The following is a 17,617-nucleotide window of genomic DNA, read 5'->3' on the forward strand; positions in this document are numbered from 1 at the left end:
TTGACTGCAAACTTTAACAACAAAATACATATCCAGAATTTTTTTGGCGACAACAATGACTTATCTTTAAAACCACAAGTTCAAATTATTGTATTAATTTATCTTTCTTCGTGCTCCCCTTTACCAGATAGGAATACTTGAGCTTGTGCAGATATCTGAGGAGGCTCTAGCCTAGTTAGCATGCAATATACTTTCTTTACAAATACATCTTGAATTAAGTAAAAATTTAAAGAAGTTGTATGTTTCCACAATATATGATACTAGAACTACATTGGGTCCTCACTAAAACTGAATTTATGATTACAAGGTAAGTCATCAAACACATGGCTTGAGATGAGGGTTGTTATCAGACACACTATCATAAAAGAATATATTTATCTTAAATATAACTAATTGAAAAGCTAATTCATTGGAAAGACATCAACCTAGTCAAATATATACCAATTGTTTTTGTATAATTGATAAAGTAGATAGAAAATTCATTTTGGAACATTTGTTGTAGTTTCTCAACCCATAATGTGGGCATAGAGCCAACAAGTCCCTAAATGATAGTATAAAAAAATAAATATCTACCAAAGAAAGATCAAAATGAGCCTGAGAAGTTGGGGAAATGAATTGTCAAATAATGTCAACCCTCTTGCTTTTGACGCCTGGAAATTATCTACATCAGACATTTTTAAAAACATATTCCATTCTGGTAACTTGAGTAACCATATGAATGCCTTAGGATTCACAGGTATCTTCTTCTCTCCTAGTGTAATTGTTATTGTTCTTGAATCAAAACTTTTTTCACATAGATAAACAATTTCTCTGAAATCAAAGACTTCTGCAACACACCCAACTTTCACTAATTTTCTACTTCAAGTCTTGTTGCTCTTTTCCTCTTCCATTGGTAGATTGACATAACACTCATATGCCATCAACCAGTGAAATTTCTTATCGATACGAGCGAGTGAGTTAATCATATCACTACAAATAGCCTCTTTCCTTCATATGCTACCCATTTTCACTTTGCACTAAAATATACTCTATCAATGAATAACGTTCTCAAATATTGTTTAATTTTACAATTCTTAGCTCTCTTCATAATCACCATCTCTTACTATTACTCATGTGAACACCATTATACATGACATTCTCAATAAATAGAAACTAAAGATACAAAAGCCAAAATTTACGAAAAGTAATGGAAATAAATCTCGAAATTTCGAAAGAATCTTGTATAGTTATTCCACACTTTAATCCTTCCTCAATATAATTGATATATGTGTCATAAGAAGCATAAATTTACAGTATAAAATAAAAATGAATTACTAGTTATCATGATAATTAGCTAAGAAACTATCAATAATAACTGTAAATGGAAAGTTGTGGAAGGACAATGACAAATAAATACTATGGGAAGACATGTTTAATTATCTTCTACCACGAATTAACCTGACAGTTGAGCTGGTCTCCACTGCTATGTTAATGTTGATTCATTTTATTTGATATCAGATTGCAAAAATGAAAAAATGAACCAAATTTGATTTACAAATGACTTGGCACACAGTTTGAACACTATGGTGCAAAGCTAACTGTCACAACATGTTTAAGCTAGTTGCATGGAGAAAAGAACAAAAGCTCTCTTTCGAAATATTTTGTGCCTTCACATACATTTGTATGCACATTTATTTTTCACACCTACATCTTGCACAATGTTAAACCTACATATTTGAACATAGACAAGGGTTAACTCTGATCATAATACAAAATATTGGACAAGAACTATCGTGATACACTAAATTAGTCATGGGCTAATGCCACCAACCATGAATTAATAGTTTATGCTAGTAGATTTATGTTCAATGGATTCAAGTGGGTTGATTTTGTTAATAGAAATGCAAAGATCGCACAGAGTGGAAAAGTAAAAATTTAAATGAAAACAAAAATAAGCACTACAATTCATTTGAAATAAAAAATCAATGCCTTCAAGCCAACTACATGAGCAAGGAACAAAAACGCTCTTATGGAATATTCTATATCTCCACATTCATTACCTGCATATTTCTTATGCACACCTCCTTGTAGCACAACACTACATATTAATCAATTAGTGAGATATCATATACAATGTATCCAAAAACCCAAATATTTGAACAGCTAGAATTGAATCTGACCATAACATGAAATATTGGACAAAAATCTATCGTGATACACTAAAGTATTCCTCAGATAATGCAAAATTGCCACCAACAATGCAGTAATAGTTTGTGCCAAATTTGGCATTGCATAAGATGACATATCGATTTTCAATTGAGCTTGAATGACATTTTAAACCTGTATTAGCTATCGATAACAAGGAACATCATACTACATTGATATGAGATAGAGTTATCCCCTTGGCATGACACACCACTTCGTAAACCCTGATTTGTCATCAATATTGAATTAGTATTGTATCCCAATGACATTATCTTCATAATGTTACAATTTTTAAACAATATTTCGAGACACCATTCAGATAATTGAAAACTGAGGATCTCATTTTATGTGACGCCGGCTTTGGAGATAATAGTTTATGTAAGTAAACAAAAGCTCGAACAATACTCCTAGCTGTTAAACACATTCTACAAAGAGAAAAAGTTTCACACTCTACTATTCCAAATACACAGTTGATATGAGGAAATCAATTATTTATATAACTATAAATAACTTTTTTCCACACTCGACAAGCCATTTGAAATGATTGTTTTTCCTCATTTTCATATATAGTTAGTACCTGTTATTGTTTTGTGTGTGAAACACATTACAAAATCTTTGTATTGGAGATAAAGCTTGCATCCATATTTTTGATCATCCCAATGTATTTCCTCATTGACCAATCTCATGTTAGAGTCGATATATTTGTCACTTAATCACTTGTACATTTCATGCTAATAGCTTCATATCACCAATTTTCTTGTTCATTGTCATAGAAATATGCCCAACAACTCATGATTAATGTTAACAAGTATATATGATTGATATAAAACACCGCTGTTAGTAAATATCAGTCTTTTCAACATTTAATTCACCTGATACACATATACACACATCATCTCCTTACATATCATTCAAATGTATCATTATTATTTTGTTTCTCTGCCCAATGATGCGAGAAATAACAAAATTGCAAGATGCTTACGTAGAGGAGGATATGTGAATGAAAAAATGAGGAAGCAACATTTCCTATCGGCAATGATAATTTCATTAAATCAAGATTCCTTTGCATTTTCCATGATAGTTTACACTTGGACATTTAATTTCAAACGCATCATATTAAATTTCAATAGGGAGGAGATGCGTGTAAGAACTTTGTAGCCAACAAATTTATCTGGATGGCCAAAACATTGCGAAAGAAAGTTTATGTTCCTTCCTTCACCCACCCATTATCTCCACATAACACCTCTTCGTCACAACCATTAAAAAAAGGCTTAAGTCAATATTCAATAATAAGTATTTAATTCACAAATGTAAGATCACAAATGCACATAGTATTTGAAAGCATATGGAAAAATGACCATGTAGAAGAAATTTGCTAAAGGAAAATTCATGTGGAGGATGGCAACATTAAGGATGAAAGTTTATGTTACATTAGAAATTAAATTTTTTGTTCCTTTTTCTGCACACACAGTTTAAAGTTATATTGGATACTAAGCTTCTGTTATATTGGTTACTAAGTTTGTTCTTTAAAGTTTAAATAATTTCATGTCTATAGAATAAAGTTCTCTCTGCAACCGCATCCCACATTATTAATTGATTAATAAAATATTTTGTCATATGAATGAGAAGTGTACAGAAGGAGGACTGAAATAGTGAAGAAGAAAGTCTCCATTCCCTTCCCCGCACACCTGTTCTCCCAAACAACACTACTTTTTCACATGCATAGAAAAATGCACATCTTATTCAGAAAACTTAAATACCAAGATTTTCTATTTCTAATTTGTAAACCACTATTTCTAGTTTTGAAAAAAGTATATCCCGCATCAATCCAATGAACATTACGAATTAAATTTTATGTTGATATTTAAAATATTTCATCTCTATTAGAAAAATATTCACTCCGTACTCTCATTCTCCTACACGTACCCGTCCACAAATCCTTCATCCCACATAGATTTGAATCTTTTACTATCAGTGTCAAATGTTTCTCAATACTTATTATGAAATATTAAACACATTTGTAAATTAAATATTTATTGTGCAATATTCAATAAAATGTAGTTTAATTGTGCGTCAAGAATAAGTGTTGTGTGACAGAGCGGATTGCACAGAGTTACAAAAGAAACAAAATGGAATATATTTCTGCACATATGTACTCTGCACAACTTCCTTTCCACTTTGCATAACAATTCGTTCCAACTAATTAATATTGTAAGATAGTTTTTTTCCTTGCTCCATGTAGCTATTTCTTCAAAACCACATGCCAATTTTTTTTTGGAATTGGATATCAAATAAAAATAATGGACATTGACATAGTAGTGGGGACCAACTTAGCCATCAAGCTAATCCATAGTAGAGGTAACGAATCACATCTTTGACTAACATTTATTTGTGATTGTCCTTGCACATATTTATTTTTTTACAGATATCACTGATAGTCTCTAAGCTAATTATCATGATGACAATTAATTCGTATTTGTTTTATATCATAATTTTTTATATATTATGGCATGTTCATGCCAAATGATGAGTGTTCTATGAAACTATTAATAAGGCTTGTAGTTTCAAACTAGCTTCACAAGTTCCACAAGATTTTTTTATAATTCAATTTCATTTGAAATAAAGCTTATTGTTTGGAAAATTCATTAACTAATTGCATCATATAAATTTTTTATAGATTTGTTAAAAACCTAATATTTCTATTTTTTCGATGTTAACTTATAACAAAATCCTCGATAACACATGAAGTTTCAATGCCAAATGTAACACATAAAATGTTTATAGATTTGTTAAAAAACCTAATGTTTCTAGTTTCCCAATCTTAACATGTAATAACATCCTCTTTCTATGAAATTCAACAATATTGAATGCATACAAACATACGAAACATTACACAGAATTTATTTTTGTTCCTTGCTCCACACACTCATTCTCCCACCTTAGGTGAAAATGGTTACACACGACACACTCAATATATAGTAGTTGAAGATACCAAAGCCAACATTTATGAAAATTAATGGAAGTAAATTTTGAAATTCCAAAACCATCCTGTTCATTTAGTCCACACTTTTCTCCTACTTTAATATCATTGATATATGTTTCACAAGAAACAAAAATTTACGATATAAAATAAATATGAATTACTTGTGATCATGACAATAACTAAGAAACCGTCAATAATAAATGTGGATAGAAAACTATACAAGGAGATCGAGTTTAAAACATGGGAGTATTGTTGGAGACAATTGATTAATAGTTTATGCTAATATCTTTATGTAAAATGAATTCAAGCTAGTTGATTTTGGTAACAAAAATGCTAACATCAGACATAATGGAAATAAAAAACCAATACCTTCAATCGATCTATGCAAATCAAGGAACATAAACTCTCTTTTGGGATATTCCATATATACAATGCATCAAAAAACCCAAACCTTTGAACATAATACAAAATAATACGATATATTGGAAAAAAATGTATCAACACTAAATTATTCTCCGACTAACGCCATCAACCATGAATTAATAGTTTATGCTAGAGTTAGAATTTCATAAAGTAACATCTTGATTTCCAATTATTCTTGAACAACATCTCCAACCTATAGTAGCTATCGATAACAAGGAAAATCACACTACATTTCTTTGAGATAAACTTATCCCTTTTTAATGACACACCACTTCCTAAACCCTGATTTTTCATCGATAGTGAATTAATACTATCTCCCAATGACCTTATGTTGATAATTTTATATTATTCCTATGATAATTAGACATGCCATTCGGTCACTATAGAAAGCCGAGGATGTGATTTTATGAGACCTTAGCTTCAAAGATAACAATTTATGTAAGGAAACAGAAGCTCAAACAATACTTCTAGCTTTTAAATGCATTCTACAAAGAGAAAATGTTACACACTCTGTTATTTGAAAAACATAATCAATTAGTGAAAGTTCCTATATGTATCAACAAATTAGTTATTTGTATCACTACAAATAACTTCTTTCCTCACTCCACTATCCATTTCAAATGCTTGTTGACTCGTTTCCTTAGAAGTCACCACCTGCTACAATGTCCCATCCCAAACATGTTACAAAATATCTGTATCAAAGATAAAGATAGCATCTATATTTTTTTTATCATCCCAATGTTTGTCCTTTGATTAATAGAAAACATTGTTGCATGTAAATATCAATCCTTTTCAACATTCAATTCAACGATTATGCAAGTTCACACATCATCTCCCTGCATATCATTCACATTCTATCAGTATTATGTTATTTCTTTGCCCAATGACTCCCAATGTGGATACATTGTATCAAGTATCGAAGTGAAAATGACGTGAGGGGACCGCACAATATATCAATGTTTTTCCATAGCACATCTCTTCCTCACATGCATTAAAAAGATTCTTAATTGAATATTCAATAATTAGTATTTAATTCAAAAATGTAAGAAGTCAAAATAGTTGTGCAGTATATATGTTCCGATGGGAAATTTATGTGGAAGACCACAACATTCTAGATGAAATTTTTTGTTACACTATGAATTAAAGTTTTTGTTCCTTTCTTTTCACACCCATTCTCCCACACAATACCACTTGTTCACACACATTAAAAAGACACTTAATTTAGTATTGCATAATAATAATAAGTATTTAATCCACAAATGTGAAATTATAAATGCACATAGTTGTTAAACAACATAAAGGTAATGGAAATATACAAAAGATAATTATGTGGTACATTTACTATTCACAAGATATACATTTATAATGCATCATTATGACCATTGGCTTCATATTTCAAGGTCTCTTGGACTCCCTTTGACTATTCAAATTCCACACCATAACACTTAGCGGATTAGGTGTCCAACATTCGCCTCCTTAATCTGAAGGGGTATATACAAGTCCAAGAAGATATCTCTAATACAAAAATACAACAATGCATGACAACAATTGGATGAATGTGCTCTCTGAAATGATGAAATAAGGTAGGAGAACTTGAGGTCTCAATAGGTGGTGGTTTAAGGATGACCACCAACAATGGAACGCTTAGTGAACTTCCTGGAACTCTTTCAAATATGGAAAGAAGTTGAAGTCTTATGTTAGAGGAAGTTCTCCCATTTGTTTTGAAAAGGGAGGTAATTGGGGTCTCAACCTGGAACGCTTAGTGTTGTTCCCATAACTCTTCCAAATCTTGCAATGAGTTGAATTATTATGCTATAGGAAGTGTCCCTTATGATTTGAAGATGGAGACCATCAACCTAGAAAAGGGAGGTCTTCAACCTATGAAATAAAGGGAGAACCTCAACCTAAAAAGGGAGGCCTCAACCTATGATGGTTTAAGTAAGGCCACCAACCATAGGAATTCTCAGGTGATTCTATGTATCTGGCTACAACTCTGAATCTAGGTATGGTTGTCTCTAGCTATAGGCTTAGGAAGCAAGTTCAATTTATGACTTTTGCTCACTTTATTTCTCTTTGAAGCTTGTAGATTAACATCAATTCCCCCTTATCATATACAAGGTGATAATATGAAGAGATCTCAAATGAAAGACTTTTTAATATTTGAGAACAAATCCTATGATATGAGTGAAATATATTCTTGGTTGTTGAAGCCCATTTCCAAGAAGTGATCCATCCAAGGTGAATCTTTGTTCTTGTAGGAGGCTTGTTTCTAAAGAATATGTTTGAATTTTGAGTGTATTGACTGTAATGCTCACAAGGATGAAGATAAAAACAATGGTCTTTCACATGGCCAATTTTCCACAATGTTGGCATCTAACAATCTGTTGTGGTGGAAGATGGTCTTGTGAAGGTTTGTCATGAAGAAATATTTCACTTTGAAAATTGGTGGGATTTGAGTATTTTGGAGTATGAAAGGAAACCTCCTTATCATATCCAAGAATTTTTTATGATTTTTGTCAAAAATATATTCCCAAGGTCTAATGATGGGCTTGAGAACTGTAGAATAAATTTCTACATCTTTCTACACATCTACTCCTGAAATTGGTACTAAATCTACAATTTGTTGTTGTTGATGGGAGTTTGTCTCAACCTCAAATAGAGGATTGTTCTAAATAAAAACAAGTTCATAAGGATTCCTTTTCTGTTGTAACTCATATTGTTGAAGTTGAGACTCCAACTGTAAAAATTCTATCTTCTATTGTGCATTTTGCAAACAAGTTCTAATATCAGAGAGAGTGTTCTTGCTAATTTTTATAGTATCATCCATTGTAGAGAGTATCAAAGTATTAAGTAACTCTAATATTTCGTCAACTTTATCCATTGTCCTTAGCTTAATTAAATGGATGGTTATTGGAGAAGCAAATAAGCTAATAAATATGTGATTCTTAGAGAAAGAAAATTTTTTCACAATATCTAGGAAATAATAGCATATGCAACTATAGTTTGTTTGGGTCAAAGGATGAACACAACCTTTGAAAATTTTGTTCCGGGCTCCATCTATATCTAAATTTGATCAAGAAATAAAAACAAAAAAGTGTTGAATGTATGCCTCTCAAACCCTGGATTGAAGTATCTAGCTCCTCTTGTTTATGTGTTTATTAACAAATGCAATAATTTATTAATAGCTCCCTCGAAATCTGTATTTCGTCCACTATTGATGACAATCTAGAAACATCTATGGTGAATGCAAGAGACTCAAAAATATGTATCCAAATACCATATGATAATATAGAATATGCATTCAAAGACATATTAGAGCATAAGACAATTTTATGCTCCAAATATTCAATGCTTTGTAGGTCACTCTATTCCTAGAAGAATTCCATGTCACAGGTCACAATGGAAATGAGATGCTCAATTTTCGATTGTTAATCAAATCAAAGTGTAATTTCAACATATTATTTTACACAACAAACACCATCCACAACTAGGCCACAATTGACACTACTATCTCTTGGTAGTCACCACTAGACAAATCAGAATTATACAGATGGCTCAATGATCTTTGTAACACTGGGAGATATGTGAGAAACCTAACATGTAGAAGATGGTGATATCATTTCCAAAGTTTATTTTCATGTCATGCTATGCGACAATGAGACACTTTCACCGATAGAACAACTCGACAAACTAGTGCTTGGGTTGGAAGTGAGTAGTCTGACATTTCTCTAGTCTTTGCATTCTCTAGAGGCTAACCCATTAGGATCCTCTTCACCTTGTTAGAACCAATTACAACAATAAATTAAAACTATGTAGCAAACTAAAAAACATGCCTTTGGTCATATATCCCCCCCATGGTCGACCTCAATTTCATGCCTTTGCATGAAAATAAGGTCATGAAAAATGAGTAAATAGAGACCTGCAATGGTGTATCCTATACGATGAATTATGTGTTGTTAGATGTCTCAGGATCATATAGGGATATATGCCATGAAAAGTGCATTGAGGAAGAAAATATAAATAGCCATGAATAGCTACAGGCTACAGGCACTCTACTCACAGCTCTTCTACATCAAAAGTCTATACATCGTGCAGTTTTACCTTCTGGCATCTGTTGACTACAAAGACTTCTTATTTCCAAGTTCAATGAATTATATGTGCCATGGGTTTAGTTCCTAGTTCATGTATGCCGAGAAAGTGAAAAGTGGTTGAGTCAAGACTTGAACGAGCAACACAAAAAATGTTACTACATAGGAGAATAGACTGGTTTTTTTGCATGCATGTCAATATTTTTTTTATAGAGGAAGAGATGAGTTAGGGTTACAATTAGTTTTAGAAATTTGAATGAGATCAGTGTAACATGGAACAATAATGGTAGGTGAAAATTTGTGAACAAGGATGGTAGAGTGAACACAAACATGGATCTTAGGCACTGATGGAAACTATTACAAGCTAGAGAAGAACCGAGGGCTCAACAAATACTAGTGAGAGTATTTATGAGCATGCACAAAAGAGGAGGTGAATAGTCCTTGATAGAGCGCAAGAAAAAGTGACAGTGAGAGGGATATTTGAGCATAAAGCAAGTCAATCATTTCATCAAAATTCTCCCATGTGATTTCTTATTTTTATTATTTTGGAACTGTATGCAGAAAACCTAGCTCATAATTTAGCTCAGAATTGCAGGACTAATGGTAGATCTAACATGCACAGAAAGACTACAACACTAGTGATTAAATTTTGAGCAAGGAAGGAATTCACCTGCTCTGATACCATGTTAAACAACATAAAATTAATGCACAAATATGATGTTGGAATTATTACTAATGCATTATCCTTGATGGAAACCAACTTGATGAGTTGTCCTTTGATGGAAACCAACTTGATACAAATGTCAACAAGATGTGTCTACAAGTGTGACAAAGAGTTTGAATAAAGGGATACCAGTTAAGAGGTAGAGGAATGGAAAATATGAAATTTCAAGAAGTATACATGGGTTCTATGAAGAAAAGACGCATACACACGCGGGTATGAAGAAGAAAAGGTGCACAGAGTTTCCACACCATGGTATTCTAAATACCAAGGTCCTTACCATGGTATTTCCCTGTGGTATTGAGCCCAACAATGGATATTTGATCTCGTCTACGAAAACCATCAACGAGAGTATCGTTTTGACCTCTGGTATTGATAAGGGCTAAGATATATAAGGAGATGAAGATCAAAGTGGTAGATATGTGCAAGTGATGAATATTTTATGAAAATTTAGATTTGAAGAAAATATGCATGTAATGGGTTGTTAATATTTTTCTTGATCTAAAACTATGTATGCACCCTGGAATTTGATGATGGATCAAATGCAATAGATTGGAGATGAAAATCTTGAATATGCGTTAATTTTATCAGTGTTGATGGTGTCTTGACGCATGATTTTTTTGTGTATGCCGAGATCTGGGTATGTTTGAAGTTATATGTTGCAGCGAAGTTTTTGTGCCAGTAAATGCAGATCTATATTCAAGTTTTATAGCTTGTAGGGCGTGTATACACACAGGTTTAATTCTGATAAGTCGCATATATATTCTGATCTATACGCAGATTTGTTTCCTAAAAAGCATGTAAACGTGAAGATTTTCTTTGAGGAAAGTGTGTACAGAAACTAGGGTTTTGATGAAAAGGATGTTTGATCAGTTTAATCAGTCTTGCTATGTTTCTATTTCCTGTCAATAAATTCTTCTTTATGATCTGGGCTTAAAAAATGATGTTTTCATTATGAATTGACTGATTCAAGAATGATGAAGATACTTGTTGTTTGTGATTGAAGTTAACTGAAGGTTTTATTATTATTTCAAAATGATGCAATGGTTCAGTGTATGATACCGTGTTTAGTTCAGGATGAGAGTGGTTAACTTTCAAGATTTAGTGTTTTAAGATCTGTACGCGGGGATGCTTCCCGGAAAGCGTGTACACATGCAAGTTTGCTACTATAAAGTAGCATATATACTTTGATATTTGGTTGATCAGGGTTTGCAGTAATAGAATCTGGTTTCTGTGATGTGTAGTATCTTGATTGGTATTCTGGTTACAGTGATTTGACTGTTCTGGTTGCTTAATTTTGGGTTTCAGTTGATTGGTTGAGTTTTGGCTGATTGGGTTGATTCAGTGATTGGGTTTCAATTGATGGTTGATTCAATTGGGTCAGAGATTGATTGTTTCAGATGATGATTGAGTGATTTGTTGCAATAATCGGTTTTAGCTTTGATATTTGGTTTTGGTCTTAAATGATTGATAGTGGGTCCAGTCTAAAAATTTGATGAAACGTGGCCTACAGTTGTGATGTTTTGTAGCAGGTGGATCTAGTATGAAAATTTGTGAAACGTAGTCCCAAAATGTGTTGAAGGTTGGAGCCTTCAGTGAGGGAGTTGAAGCTTTTTTCCAAACGTATTTGGTAAATCACATCAGGGGGTTGGAGCTGCTGGTAAATGAGATCAAGGGGTTGAAGCTCCCTTCTAGTGGGTTCTGGAGAACGAGTGAAGGTTGTACCTTTCGGTAGGTGGATGCCTATGTATTGGTATGAATATGCACCAGTACAATATTGTGAGAATTTTTTCTTTATAATAAAAAGAAGACAGAGACGACAATAGTGGTGGGTTTTTCCCACATTTGGTTTCCACCTTAAATCCTGGTGTTCATGTGTGATGATTATGTGTGATGTTTTATTTTTTTCTTACTGCACATGGTTACTATTTATTTAATGTTTAATGAAGTACTAATGCACTGTCTCATGATAAAAAAAAGACAAATTAACTGAAAAATATGTTGTAATGGATATACACTTGTTGTATAAACAACACTTGTGTATGCACATGGGTTCCCTTTTGTAAAGTCACATATAGAAATCATGATATTAAATTGAAAAGTTTAATGGCTTGAAAGTATTGATTCACCCCCCCTCTCAGTATTTTTCCCAGCAATTGCTATCGGAGCAAGTCCTTCGACAGAAGCTTGATCGCTTGAAGGAGATCCATCAAGATGAGTAGTCATGAAGGAGTATTTTCTATCAGACCTCCCATATTTAATGGAGGTAACTTTGTCTTTTTGAAAGTTAAGATGAGAGCATACTTGTAGGCACTAGGAGTTGATTTATGGGAAACGTTGAAAGTGGATATCAATATCCAACCTCTATTCCTTCAAATATTGCAGGAAAGAAACAATATGAAACCAATGCAAACTTTGTAAATTCCATCTCGGGAAGTGTGGCTGAGTCCGATTTTGTGAAGGTAATGTAGCTGAAAACAACAAAGGGAATGTGGGATAAGGTTATCCAAAGTTATGAGGGCAACACCAAGGTAAAAATTGCTAAACTCCAAACATTCAGAATACAATATGAGACATTGAAAATGTGCGATGATGAAATCATTGCAACATTTTTTCTTAGAGTAGATGAAATTGTTATTTCCATGAGAAATCTTGGTGAAGAAATAAAAGATGCTACCGTTGTTGAAAATATTTTAATATCTCTAACTATCAAGTTTGACTCCAAATTATCTGCTATTAAAGAAATGCAAGATCTGAAAAGTCTCACTCTTGATTAAATCCATGGAATATTGAGAACATTTGAGATGAGGAAAGGTGATCCTTTAGACATGAGAGAAGTAGCCTTCAAAGCTACTACAAAATGAAAAGAAAAGAAAGAATCAAGGTATGTATCAGAAGAAGAAGAGGTAAACTTCGTAAAGAAAATTTAAGTAGGCACTGGAAGATTCAGAGGTAAGCTTCCATTCAAATTTTTTCTTGTGGTATAGTTGGTTGTTACGCTACTAAGTGTCCCTATGGAGAAAATCAGGAGAAACGAAAATAAGTTGCAAAAATAAATAGAAATAAGTTTGAAAACAAGAGAAGGTTTTATATACATGAAGATAGTGATGGTCTTTCAAATGGTGAAGAAGGTGAGTTTGATTAAGATTGTCACTTACTTATGGCATTTGAAGATAAAAGTAGTAATGATTTTGATGGCCTAGAAGAAAAAGGTACCTTTATTGAAAACGTTTATAGGAATATATTAAATGTAGTGATAGTTACATATGTATGCAAATATTCAAGTTTGGGAGCAACTCACTTTCTATTGACCAAGAATGAAGAAGATGAAGGATCATCAGGTATGGGTTTTCATTCAAAATGTGATCTATTTCCTTGTCTATGCAATAATGATAGCAATGATGATAGTGAAACCACTGAGCTCTCACTTATGGGTAAAAGTTAGAGTAAGCACTCTAAAGAGAAAACATATTCGAAAATGATGCCCCTTGAAGCAGTAGATCAAGGCAAGTTAGAATCAATAGAAAATGCAGATGTGCCTATGCTAAGAAAATATAATGATCAAAAATGGAAAGAAAATATGAAGTTTAATATAATGAATCTCGATGTCTGGCATCTAGTGTACAATGGTTACACCAAGTTTCCTCCATCAAACAAGGAAGTTCAAAATAACAGTAAGGCTTTGAGTGATATCTTTTGTAGCATATATGATTCAACATTAAAAGAGGTTATCCATTATCCATATGTAAATAAAGTATGAGATAAGATAAAAGCAATCCATGAATAAATCCAAAAATAGGATCTACCAGGTAATCCTATACCTAAAAATTTGTCCAAAATGACATATGGAGTTGCTGATTCAAAAGAATACAGGTTAGAAGAAATTTTTGATCTTAGAACAAAACTTGATCTTGCTTTTAAAAAAGATTGTTAATATTAAATATAAGTTGTAGGATTATGATAACAAGGATCATGCTGGTATGGTATCTAACTAATATTGTGAAGGTATTGAAGCTGAGGTCGTCTCTCTAAGAGAAGATCTTGTAAAACCAGATAAGCATAATAAATAACTACTTCAAGCATTTGAAGAACAAGAAAATTGGCTAAAAGAAAAGATTCTCAAATTAAAACAACAAATGGAGGAACGAAGAAAGGTTGACTAAATTATAAAGAAGTAATATCTAGAAAAGGAAAAGAAATATCAGGTTGAGGTAAACATCCTAAAAGGTAAATTAGAAGAAAAAGATAAACATTTGTGATTTCAAGATAGTACTAATATTTTGGATAATATTATTAGTAGTCAAAGGTCTCCTGCCATCAAATCTGGTCTTGGTTTTCATGAAACTGTTGAAGGAGAATCTAGTTCACAAGCTGAGGCAAGGAATTCTAATGCAAAATCTGAAATGATCAACAAAGAGATAAGAAGTCAACCTCATCAACAACCAAGGAAAGAAAATCTTCAAAGGAAATCATTTACTCCTAACTATAGAAGTGTTAATCGATTTTCTCCTCTGATCAATAATGTTGAATGTTCTATATGTCATAATTATGGACATGTTGCAGCCAATTGCAGAAGTAGAATGTTTCAAGCTAATAACTGCCTCACAGAAAGATCATCAACTTCCAAGTACTTTAAGGGATATTGTTTTTCTTGCAATATGTTTGGTCACAAAGCCATTGATTGAAATAGAAGGAATATGAAACATATAAGATGTTATGCTTGTAATAAGTTTGGACATGTAGCAAAAGAATGTAGGAACAAGTCTATGGATTGCCACAGACAACATGGTAAGAAACCAGATAAGAACATTAATGTTAGAAGACCTAAAAAGGATGGACCCATCAACATTTCTCATAATAAGCAGGAAGAAGAAGAACATATAATGTGTGGTCTTGCTTTCTGCTCATTTGAAGAGGAAGATGAATGGTACATAGATAATGGATGCTCTCATCACATGACTGTAGATAAGAGTAAAATGGAGTCTCTTAGGAAAAACCAACATGGTAATGTTATTCTTGGAACTAATGTTTCAACAAAAGTATTGGGACAAGGTAAAGCCAGAATTAATAAAACTAGAGGAGAAGCTGATGCTTTATTAGTTCAAGGGCTAAAGAAGAATATTCTAAGTGTAGGTTAAATGAAAGATAAGGGAAATATAATTCTGTTTACATCAACCAACTGTAAGGTTATGAATGAAGTAACTATAAAAGTCATAGCAAGAGGATATAGAAATCTAGAAAAATTATATGTGTTTCAAGAACAAAATTCTCGCAACTATGAGAATGATTCAGACTCAGAGTAAAAGAATATGGTAACCATTGTAGTCCATTATTCCTTAAAAGAATACTTCCAACAATGACTACAGAAGTGGTATGAGGCACTTGACATCATGAGAACAAAAGATGATTATCAGGTCCTCAGGATCAATGCTGTGTAATCACAAGGGGATTAATATATATGTGTCTTGATGATGTCTCCCAAGGTTGTTTTTTATTTTCATGTTTCTTATACTACTGACAGTGCCTCTGTTGTAGTAATAATACACAGGAACAGAGAGAAAAGACTCAGGAGGAGCTGAAGGTAAGAGGTTTAAGTATTTCACTTTCTGTACATGGATCCTATAAAGACAAGTTGTGTATATATGTGAGGTTTGAACTAAAAAATCACGTATATCTTGTTATGGTGAAGAAACAAGCTCCAATTTTTCTTGTTGGTTCTGGAATTGGTTGAGTATAGTCTACATATATGGCACATGTTCAGGGGGAACATTTGTTATACTTCTAATAATGAATTGTTGGCATTATGTTTAGAATTCCTTGATCCATAATGGTGCTTATTAGTTGTGATGTTCCTTATCTTGCTGAAGTTCTTAATTAATGATGAAGAAGTGCATGTTTCTATCCATATTGCTACTAAAAAATGCTTATAGTGTAGATCCTACATAGTTTATGATGGTTGCTGAACACTATTGGTCTGGTTACCTCACTATAGAGGTCTTTGGTCTTGGTTATACATGTCATATTTGTCATTTAATGTAAAGGACGTGTAAATAACTATGATGTAATCATTGTAAAATTTAGTCATGTATGGACTATTGTGGTCAAGCCTTTTTTGGGCATGTGATGTAATTTGTAACCCCACTATGATTGGGAGGTTGATGTAATAATGAAGTCAAATATGTAAACCAACTCTGATTGGGTGATTGATATAAGTTTGAGTCCTTGGTTATAGGAAAAGTCATATGAGTCATAGAGTCATGGACATCATTATAAATCCTTCAGAAATTTTAGGATATGCTCAAGGGGAGCATGGTTAGTATTCAATGTTCATACTCAATAGTTCAAAAATACGACAACCTTCATTCAAAATTGGTCAGCCCTTTTCCCTTGATGTCAAAGTGGGAGAGTAAGCTTGGTGTTTGAAATGGAATTTGAAGAGCTTGGTGCTTATCTTGATGTGTTTTATATCTATCTACAAGTGGTGGTGACCAAACACCAAAGTGGTTGTCATCAAGCCTAAAGGGGGAGATTGTTGGCATTATGACTAATGTGTTGTCCTTGATGACAACCTACTTGATTATTTTTCCTTTGATGGAAACCAAATTGATACAAATGTCAATAGGATGTGTCTACAAATGTGATAAATAGTTTGACCAAAGGGATACCAGTTCAGAGGCAAAGGAATGGAAAATATGAAATTTCAAGAAGTATACACGGGTTCTGTAAAGAAAAGTTGCGTACACACGCGGGTACAAAGAAGAAAACCCCCATATAGTTTCCACACCATGGTATTCTAAATACCAAGGGTCCTTACGATGGTATTACCCTGTGGTATTGAGCCCAACAATGAATATTTTATCCCTTCTAAGAAAACCATCAACCAGAGTATGGTTTTGACCTCTGGTATTGATAAGGGCTAAGCTATATAAGGAGATGAAGATCAAAGTGGTAGATGTGTGCAAGTGATGAAAATTTTATGAAAAATTAGATCTAAAGAAAATATGCATGAATGTGCTGTTAATGTTTTGCTTGATCTAAAACTAAGTATGCACCGGAGAATTTGATGATGGATCGGATCTAATAGATGTGAGATGAAAATCTTGATTATGAGTTGATTTGATCAGTGTTAATAGTGTCTTTACCCATGATTTTTCTGTGTATGCCGAGATCTGGGTATGTTTGAAGTTTTGTGTTGCAATGAAGTTTTTGTGTCAGTAA

This window comes from Pinus tabuliformis, chromosome Q (genome assembly GCF_031772625.1).
Source record: "Pinus tabuliformis cultivar Carrire ecotype Pingquan chromosome Q, CPIR1, whole genome shotgun sequence".
NCBI classification, from domain to species: domain Eukaryota; kingdom Viridiplantae; phylum Streptophyta; class Pinopsida; order Pinales; family Pinaceae; genus Pinus; species Pinus tabuliformis.